Raw genomic sequence first — 10,896 nt, 5'->3', positions numbered from 1 at the left:
CATTTCTCCAAAGAAGACATACAGATAACCAAGAGGCACATGAAAAGATGCTCAAACATCGCTAATTATTAGAGAAATGCAAATCAAAACTACAATGAGATATCACCTCACACAAGTCAGAATGGCCATCATCAAAAATGTACAAACAATAAATGCTGGAGAGGGTGTGGAGAAAAGAACCCTCTTACACTGATGCTGGGAATGTAAATTGGAACAACCACTATGGAGAACAGTATGGAAGTTCTTTTAAAAAAAAAAACTAAAAATAGAGCTACCATATTATCGAGCAATCCCACTCCTGGGCATATATCCAGAGAAAACATGGTTCAAAAGGATACATGCACCCCAATGTTCATTGCAGCACTGTTTACAATAGCCAAGACATGGAAGCAAACTAAATGTCCATTGACAGATGAATGGATAAAGAAGATGTGGAAAAAAAAAAAAGAAGATGTGGTACATATATACAATGGAATACAAAGCCATTTAAAAGAATGAAATAATGCCATCTGCAGCAACATGGATGGACTTGGAGATTATCATACTAAGTGAAGTAAGTCAGAGAAAGACAAATATCATATAATATTGCTTATATGCAGAACCAAAAAAAAAATGATACAAATGAACTTATTTACAAAACAGAAACAGACTCACAGACTTAGAGAATGAATTTATGGTAACAGGAGGGAAAGGTGGTGGGGAGGGATAGATTGGGAGTTTGGGATTGACATGTACACAGTGCTGTATTTAAAATAGATAACAAGGACCTGTTGTAAAAAAAAGAAAAAATTAAAAAAACAATGAAAAAATCTGTCAAAAACTGTGAGAATTAACTTTTTCAAAACTATGAAAATTAACCAAATGCTTGCAGCAACATTTATTTTTAAAACTGCTGAATGTTGATATTAACAGTGAGCTTTATTGTATTTTAACTTGCTCTAGTTCTGTTCCCTTCTATCCAGCCCAGGAATAGACTTGTAAAATAACAAGTCAACCAAAAGGAAGTACCAAAAGGAAAAGCACAAAGCTCCAGCTTTTTCAAAACCTCATTCTGAAACAAAAATGAAATTATTATTTGTCCATTCCCTGGAAATACTCTACTTGAAAAGTCTGTCTTTTTAAACATGACTCAAACTCATGCAGTACTAAAGTTTCTTCTGAGTTCATTTTTTAAAAAAAATTTATAGGTAAGTATTTTAATGTTTCAGTTTCTGCAGGTGAAGGATAAAATTTGGGCCAAATAATAGACTGCTCAAAAAAGTTGAAAAGGAAAAGCTGAGGAATAAGCTCTTACCCTAATAAAATAACGTAGACTAGGTATCTTAAACAACAGAAATTTTTGTTTTGTTTTTCTCACAGTTCTAGAGGCTTGAAGTTTAAGATTCAGGTGCCAGCATGGTTGGTTTCTGTTGAGAGTGCTCTTCCTGGCTTGCAGAAAGCCACTTTCTCACTATGTCCTCATATGGAAAAGAGAGAGAGAGCGAGAGAGATCTTTATTTCTCTCTCTTATTTTTCTTAGAAGGCCACATTCCTACCAATTTAGGACCCCACCCTTATGACCTGATTTAACTTTACTTCCAAAGAGCCTATCTTTAGATATAATCATATAGGGAGGTCGGGCTTCAACATATGAATTTTGGAGGAACACAGTTTAGTCCATATAAGATGTCATAGAGTCTTTGAAAAGCTCTGATGTATTGCTGGGGGTCTAGAATGCCATGCACATTTGTGGACCTGTGTAGATGCCTAGGAAAGACTTGAGAAGGCCCTAATATCTCACTTACAAATGATCTTGAAACTCTGCATAAGCAGAAATTAAAGGCCAAGACAGAGTGGTAAAAGCATGCCATGGCATGCACACAGACATCTCAATAAAATGGAGAAATTTATTAATTTCAGAAATTTAAGGAAATCTCTAACCACTAAGATAACCAAGCAGAAACCTCAGTGACCACAAATGACAAGGAATACATAGTTTACAGAATCAGTCCTGAAAAGTTAGGAAAGACAACAACTACAATAAGCAGTGACGAAAACGAACCTTGGAGATAGGAGAGAATAAATAGAAACTCTCTCTGAGGAAGTCATGCTGAAATTGTTAGACAAAGACTTTAACCAGCTATTTAAAATATGGTTAAGGAGCTAAAGGAAACCATGTCTGAAGAACTAAAAGAAAGTATCAAAAATACAACAATTAAAATGAAAAATTCAGTATGGTGATCAACAAGCAATAGACGAGAAGACAGGTCAATGGACAGCAGAGAATATCAATAAAGTCAAAAGTTGTTTCTTTGTAAAGATCAACAAAACTGGCCAACTATATCTAGACTGATCAAGAAAATAATACAAAATTTTTAAATTACTAAAATAAAAAATATAAGAGGGGGTGTTACTACCCAATGTACAAATTAAAAGAAAAAAAGAATTTAGGTGAATAATGAACAGTAATATGCCAACAAATTAGATAACCTTATTAAAATGGACAAATTCCTAGAAAGACACAAACTACCAAAACTGACACAAGAAGAAATAGAAAATCTGAATAGTCTCATAACAAGTAAAGAGCTTGCATTTACAAAAACTAAAAACTAAAAAAAAAAAATTCCCACAAAAAAAGCTCAAATAGAAATGACTTTGATTGTGAATTCTATTAAATATTTAAAGAAGAATTTGCATCAATTCTTCACAAACTCTTAAAAAATAGAAGACGAGAGAATTCCTTACTCATCTTATGAGGCCAGTGTTAGCATGATATCAAAACCTGTCAAAGGCATTAGAAGAAAAGAAGCTACAGAACAATATCACTTATGCATATAGATGCAAAACTTTTTGACAAAATACTAGCAGATTGAATCCAGCTGCATATTAAAAGGATTATATAGCGTACCCAAATGGGATTTATTCCAGAAATATAAGGTTGGTATAATATACAAAAATTAATCAATGTAATAAACTGTATTAATAAAATAAAGAACAAAAACAACTGAAGAAACTTAACCATCTCAATAGATGCAGAAAACTCATTTGACAAGACCAACATCCTTTCATCATAAAAACCCTCAGCAAACTAGGAATAGAGGTTTAGTTCTGCTACACGGTCAAATGCACCAATGATAAATCCACAACTGACATTACACTTAATGATGAAAGAGTGAAAACTTTCTCCCTAAGATCAAGAACAACACAAGGATGCCTGCTCTTGTTATTTCTATTCAACATTGTATTGGTGGTTCTAGCCAACACAATTAGGGAAGAAAATGAAATAAAAGGCATCCAGATGGAAAAGGAAGAAATAAATTATCTCTTTTCACAGATGTCATAATCTTATAGAGAAAATGCTAAGAAACAGACACACACACATACAAACACACACACACACCATACAGTTATAGAAATAAATGAAGACAGCTAGATTCCAGGCTATAAGATCAGTATACAAAGATGCATGGTATTTTACACACTCACAATGAACAACTGAAAGTGGAATTAAGAAAACAGCTTGAATAAAAATATTATCAAAGATAAAATACTTAGGAATGAATTTATCCAAAGTGCAAGATGTATGCAATGATATATACAGAAATTTGTTGAAATAAATTAAAGAAAACCTAAATAAATAGAATGACATCTGTGTTCATGGATTGGAAGACTTAATGCAATTAAGATGGAAATACTCTCCAAACTGATGTATAGATTCAACATAATCCCTATCAAAATGCCAATGAGGGACTTCCCTGGTGGCACAGGCGTTAAGAATCCGCCTGCCAAGGCAGAGGACACAGGTTCGAGCCCTGGTCTGGGAAGATTCCAAATGCTGTGGAGCAACAAAGCCCGTGCACCACAACTACTGAGCCTGCTTTCTAGAGCCTGTGAGCCACAACTACTGAGCCCACATGCCACAACTACTGGAGCCCAGGTGCCTAGAGCTCATGCTCCACAATAAGAGAAGCCACTGCACTGCAACAAAGAGTAGCCCCCGCTCACCACAACTAGAGAAAAGCCTGTGCACAGCAACAAAGACCCAATGCAGCCAATAAATAAATAAATTTATTTTTAAAAATACCAATGACTTCTTTTTAAATAGACATGCTAATTCTAAAATTCATATGGGTTAGTAAGTTTGCCAGAATAGCCAAAACAATCTTCAAAAAAAAGAATAGAGAGAACTCAGAATACTTAAAAATTTACCACATAGCCTTCATAATTAAGACATGTGGTATTAGCATAAGTATGGGCACACAGAACAATAGAACTGACTTGGGGATGTAGAAATAAATACATATTTATTGACATTTCATTTAAGAAAAGAGTGCCAAGAACATTCAAGGCAGGGAAGGAAAGCCTTTTCAACAAACGGTGCTAGAATCATTAGAAATCCACATGTAAAAGAATAAATTTGGATCCCTATTTCATGCAGAATGTACAAATTAACTTAAAGTAAAATAGTTTAAAAACAGCTGTAAAACTCATAGGAGAAAATATAGGTGTAAATCTTTGTGACTTTGAAATAGCCAATGGTTTCTTAGATGTGACAGCAAAAGTACAAACAAAAATAGAAAAAATAGACAAATTGAACTTATCAAAGTCAAAAACTTTTAAATATCAAAGGGCAATATCAGGAAAGTGAAATGACAAACTACAGAATACAAAAAAAAGTATAAATAAATCATATATTTGACAAGAAATTAATGTCTGGGATGTGTAAGAATCTTTAAAATTCAACCATAAAAAGATAAAATAATCTAATTTAAGAATTGACAAAGTATTTGAAAAGACATTTCATCTATATCTATATCTATATCTGTATCTATATCTATATCTATATATGGATGGTCAATAGGCACATGAAACAATGCTTGAAGTCATCAACCATTACAGAAATGCAAATCAAAATCTCAATGAGATACCACTTCACATCTACTAAAATAGCTATAATCAATAAACAGAAGATAACAAGTGCTGGTGAGGATGTGGAGAAATTGAAACACTTATATATTGCTGGTAGGAATGTAAAAAGATGCAACCTTCGTTGAAAACTATTTGGTAGTTCCTCAAATAGTTAAAAATATAGTTACCACACAGATGTCATTCTCTAAATCACCATAAGTAGAACATCATGGTAGATCTTACTGGGAGTAAAGCAATCAAAAGACATGAATATTGTCCTTCAGCTAAGTGCAATACAGTTTGTAGGAGAAACTTTCTAGATATCAAAGTGATATGATTTGGCTTTAATAATGCTATAATCCAAGCACAACATTCTAGAAGTGTATCTTTCCATGTTACAGTGGATTACAATTTATGGGAGGTCTGTTTACTAATTCACTTGCGTTGAAATTGTTTTTGAGCAACTTTTTTTTTTTTTCAAATTGGAACAACCATATGAATTGTATATTCTATCTTAATAAGTACATCTATATTGTATTATATATATATTCTATTATTCATTTGGCAGAAGATGCATTTAAGACACAGAAATGCCAAGAAACAATCCTAATTTGCCAGATCTGATAAACAGTGAAACCATAATTTTAACCAATTTTTAGGATTCCAAAATGTCTAGAATTCCAAAATTATGGTGTCACATGTCCTAACACAATATTGAGAGGTGATTCTTGAAATCTCTTGGGTGCTAACCATTTTAATTTGTATTTTCTCTTAAAAAATATTGTGTCCGGATTCATGGAAACTGGGTTATATCTTCAAATTCTGGGTACCCCGAATTTTTTTTTTAAATAGAAAGTAAATAAATGCCTTTCTAGACTCATTTTGAAGATCTAATAAGTAAACTTTTTGTGAAACACAAAGTACATTGGTGTGATTTTTCTTTGTCTTTATCATTAAGGATACCACTGAGACCACAGGCTGAAGTCCTCAGACTAAAGACCAAGCAGTAAATTTTAGGCCCTAAGCATCCTGTAAAAAAAAAAAAAAAAAAAAAAAAAAAAAAAAAAATCTCTGTGTGAATCATTATCAAGCAGTCTTTGTCACACACTTGAAGTAGTATCACATTTTTAAAAATGTTATGTAATGTAAAATAGATAGCTAGTGGGAAGTAGCCACATAGCACAGGGAGATCAGCTCAGTGCTTTGTGACCACCTAGAGGGGTGGGATAGGGAGGGTGGGAGGGAGAGAGATGCAAGAGGGAAGAGATATGGGAACATATGTATATGTATAACTGATTCACTTTGTTACAAAGCAGAAACTAACACACCATTGTAAAGCAATTATGCTCCAATAAAGATGTTAAAAATAAATAAATAAATAAATAAATAAAATGTTATGCCAACTGGTGATTGAGCATGTGATTGCACAAAGCCAGCTTAGTCACTGGATATTTTTGCTCCCTGAAATGGCCTTTCTAATCTTTAGAGCAGAACTTTTGCCTCAGGGTGTGTTTAATAATATATTAAGCATTAAATTTATGAGCATAGCATAAACACATTAGTATTTTTTTTCAATACATGGCTTTTTTGCATCTTTAAAATATCACAAATAAGTCTGAGGAATTATCTGGTGTCTTGCTGTTTCTGTAGCTGGAAAACTTAGATTTTATTTATAACCCTGCTGAACTGTTCCATTTTCAGAAATGTAGATACCATCCAAAATTTTTCTGATATCTTTGCTTTTAACTGTTGGGCTTTGCTGAATCAAAGCAGTTAAATTTGATAGAAGTTCAGTGTTGTTTCCTTCAAGAGTTAACTCATCTTAAAAAAAAAAAAATCAGCTCATCTTTTTGGGCATGAGATACTGAACAAGCAAATCCTGGCTTCATCCAAGTCCAGTAGATGTATTTTTTGCCAGAGAAATTTTGGATTTCAACAAGATACCCATTCTCCTGAAGAACGACATTGATGGTGAATTCGGCATGCACAGACCTCATCTTAGAATAGACCAACACCCTTGGTCATGTTCTGTACATGACTACAGGTAGTGCAGACGGAAACGAGTTGCTTTCTATTTCCCCACCCTTTGTAACTTGGAGCCTCTTCTTTTTCTTTCCAAGGAGATTGAGTTCTACATTGATGTGATTGAAGTCCTTCCACAGGGTGCCTCTGGAACTGTGCATCCCTTCAGAGTGATGTTGACATCATCTGGAATGTGGACAGTCTTAATGCTGAGAACAGTCTTCATTCTTGCAAAAGATGCAACAAAGAATCACATTCATACTTTTTAACTGTCCTGAATTCCATATTCTTATGTACCTGTACTCATTTCCTTGTCAAAGAAATATAATTTATTTAATATATATAGTTTCTTGTTATTTTGCCATGTGTGTCTTTCCACACAGAAAATATTTTGTTACCTAATTTTTAATTGGTAGTATCTCAGTAGCTACTTTCAAATACTTTCAGACTCTCTTAATCCTAGACTTGTAAGAGTTTCTTAAGCTGTTATAAATAGAAAAAAATATACAGCTTGATTTTAAATCTGAAGCTATCATAGCCCTATGGGTAGAGGCATAGTTAAAAGTGAGTGGCATGAAAAGTAACTTAAGTAGCATCATGAACCGTTCAAATTTAATAGGGGACAGGTTCAAGAAGGATCTTTTTTTCCCCTCAAATCATGCTCAATACATTAGGTGTTATCCACTAAAATCTCAATTAGATGTGTAGACTGAGTACTGTGGGGCTGCCCAGATCAATTGCGTGTATGTCGATCACTGAGCAACAATCAATAAAGCAATCAAAGTTGAAATATATTCTGCTTACAGTTTCTTGTTTCCAGTATGCTAGGAAGTAACTGTAATCGCTATTCCCTTTAGCTCTGCCACTTGGAAGACTGACAGAGGAACAGCGCTTCAGGAGGAAATGTTCTCCTCATTGGATAAATTGATGAGTGGATACTTGAAACTTAGGGCTGTAAGACTGAGGAAATCTGATCAATCCTGTACCAATGATATACACGAATATTCAAAAGTTATGATGTTGGCCTCTCCAAAGAATGTCAAAAAGTTTGCAGCTGGTCACTCAGATTGAAAAGGTATCATGAAATCGGGTTACTATACCCCAAATTCTTCATCTTAATTCAAACCAAGGTATAGAATTATTTGGTATCAGTATTTAAAATGGTCATAATGATTGTAGCAGGCAGTGGAATGCCACAATGATTTCCCACCTTCTGGTACCCAGGAATTTGTGAAATCTTTTCTTGACTATAAGGTGGGACCCATGAGTTGATTCTAACCAACAGGATATAGCAAAGGCAAAAGAATGTCACACTTTTGATTAGGTTATTTTATACAGCAAAGGTGATGGGAAATCACCCCCATGATTATTTTATGAAGCAAACATACATGTTGTAAACTTCCTATTGAAAGGGTCACATGGCAAGGAATGGAGGGTAGCATAGAGGACCTGGCAGTTAGCAAAAATGTGGAGACCTGAGTCCAATAATTTCATGAAGTTGAATTTTGCCAGCAGCCTGAGAGGACTACAAAGCAGGTCTCAATTTGAGCATCTAGATGAGCACTTAGCCCAGCTAACACTTTGATTGCAGCTTTGTGAGACCCTGAGCAGAGGAGTCAGATAAATTGTGCTTGGACCTCGACCCGTGGAAAACATGAAAAAATAAATGTGTGTTGTTTTAAGCCTCTAAGTTTGTTATATATTATTATTATATTTTTATTATTTATGACATTGAACACACATACAATAACAGAGGAATAATTTCCACTTATATTGTTGATGGCAAATATTTCTGATAAAATAGTGCTGTAACATCATTAGCAAGTATTTATGAATGGTAAACTTGCTCTATGAAATTTCTCCTTTAGATGAGTTATGTATTTAACTGAGAGGGCATGCATTGCATAGTGCTTAAGAACATGAGTTCTACATTCCTGGGATCAAATCTCAGTTCTTCTACTTTCTAGCTGTGTTATCTTGAGCAATTCATGCAAGCTCTCTGAGCTTCAGTTATCTCATCTGAAAAAAAAAAAAGGATAATTGCATATATCTCACAGGCTTGCTATGAAGACTGAATGAGTAAAAATCATGCCATTTATATTTGTTAAATTATTGAAATAAAGATTTTGGTTTTATCCAGTATAACTATACTGTAAAGTGTGTTATTTCTGTCAAAATAATTAATCTTCAAAAGTGAAATAAATAACTCTACCCATTGTACCTAGAATTAATGTCAGGAATAGTCAGGCTATGAAACAAGTGAACAAAAAAATTGCAGATGCCCCAAATTGAAAGAAAATGAATTCAATGACAGAGCAAAAAGAACATTGAGAAATAGTCACAGATTCATAGCAGATAATCTCAACAGATTACAGAAGTCAGAGAAAGAGAGAGCATGTAGAACTTGCTTTCAGAGAAAATTTGTTACCTCTAGGTGAAACAAAGTTCTAATGATAAAAGTTTTGACTAAAAACAGCTGTAAAAAAAAGGAAACTTTATTTAATAAGGATATGTAAACAGTAGCGAGAAGAACTAGTAAAGAAATCATTATGCTAATTGTAAATTTTAAGACAGGCTAAAGTCATTAAAACTCACTAAGGAAAGAATGACAAAGAGTGGCTCACCCAGGAACATATTTCACAAAGGTAGAACAGAGACCATACTCACTTGTTCCTTGCTGGAAAATTACTATTAACTTCTATATGATGTCACATCAGTGGTGTAAACTAAGTTTACTGATATTTTGTGTTTCTAGTTTTTATATAAATAGCAAATCTGTATATGAGTCCATCCAATATATAATCTGATTCCAGCAAATATGTTTTATTGGATTCTCAGTTAACTGATGCAATTTATCCTTGAAGTCATGTTGTTCAATGGATTAGCCCATGGTTAATTTTCCTTAGACTTCTCTCTCAGGCATAAATATTTTTATTCAAGGTCCTTGTAGCCGAAGTGGGCAATGTATTCGAAGCAGGCCATGGGCCCTTGCTTTAAATGGACATTGAGTTTAATTACCTTTTCAATGATTACTTTTGATTTAATGACCTTTTCAATGATTACATTCAATAGGTAAAATGATTGAAAAATCAGGATCCTTTGAATCAAATTCTCTTTCTTTTTCTTCTGAGTACAGAGATAACTTTAGTTTTCTATTATAAAGATAAAACAGTTATAAAATAATCAACTTTTGACGAATACAATCTTCTGGTGAAAAATAAAAGTGAACTATAATCCATTTGATATTAATGAGGGGCAAAGTTAGATGACGAGCAGGAAAGGGGGTACTTACCATGATCCTAAAGAAGCTTCAGATTTTGAAATTTTTCAAGTCTATATTGCTGTTATAAATCACAAAAATATAGCTAAAAAATCTCAGTAAACATGACCTTTTTAAAAGGATTTGTAAATATCACTGTATTTTTCTCTGTCACTCTTCTCTAATTTAGAAAGATAAATAGAATATTAAATATTGTTCTGGTGTTGAATCAAGTAGTCATTAGTATTTAAAGTCCTAATAGTTTTTCCCCTTAAATACCCAGAACTCTCCAATAATTTTAGATATCTATCAATTAAATACTTCCTAATGTAGTAACATTATTTTTTAAATTTGTATAATGAAATATTTATTTTGAATGTTTAATGTGTCTATATATAAAACATGATATATTCTATTGGCTTAATTTTCTATGTGAGACGTCAGAAACAATTTTGTGAAGTACAGAATGATAAGCAACATTGTATATATATATGTATGGATATGTAGGTTTAAATGTTTCTGTTCATACTTCTCTTTTCTGTTATTTTTATTTACCCTGCTATACAAATGTATCTCAATTGATATTATTATTCCAATCTGAAATGGGGGCAATTCATGTAATATATGCCATTATGACACAATACTATATAATAGACACAAAAAATACATTTCCAGATAAGCATTTCTCATAACATTATAGACATAGATGCAAAGATAGATTTATAGAT

At 33.1% G+C, this 10,896-nt stretch overlaps 1 pseudogene across 1 annotated transcript; it reads right to left on the bottom strand.

Moving 5' to 3' along the window:
- Positions 1–450: 450 nt before the first annotated feature.
- On the bottom strand, positions 451–9,600 carry LOC309655764 (large ribosomal subunit protein uL6 pseudogene; annotated as a pseudogene). The gene has a single exon. The product of its transcript is annotated as a large ribosomal subunit protein uL6 pseudogene (transcript).
- Between the last annotated feature and the right edge of the window lie 1,296 nt (positions 9,601–10,896).

This window comes from Balaenoptera physalus (genome assembly GCF_965194825.1).
Source record: "Balaenoptera physalus genome assembly, chromosome: 2".
In the NCBI taxonomy this organism is placed as follows: Eukaryota; Metazoa; Chordata; class Mammalia; order Artiodactyla; family Balaenopteridae; genus Balaenoptera; species Balaenoptera physalus.
This window is presented reverse-complemented; position numbering and strand designations above follow the sequence as displayed.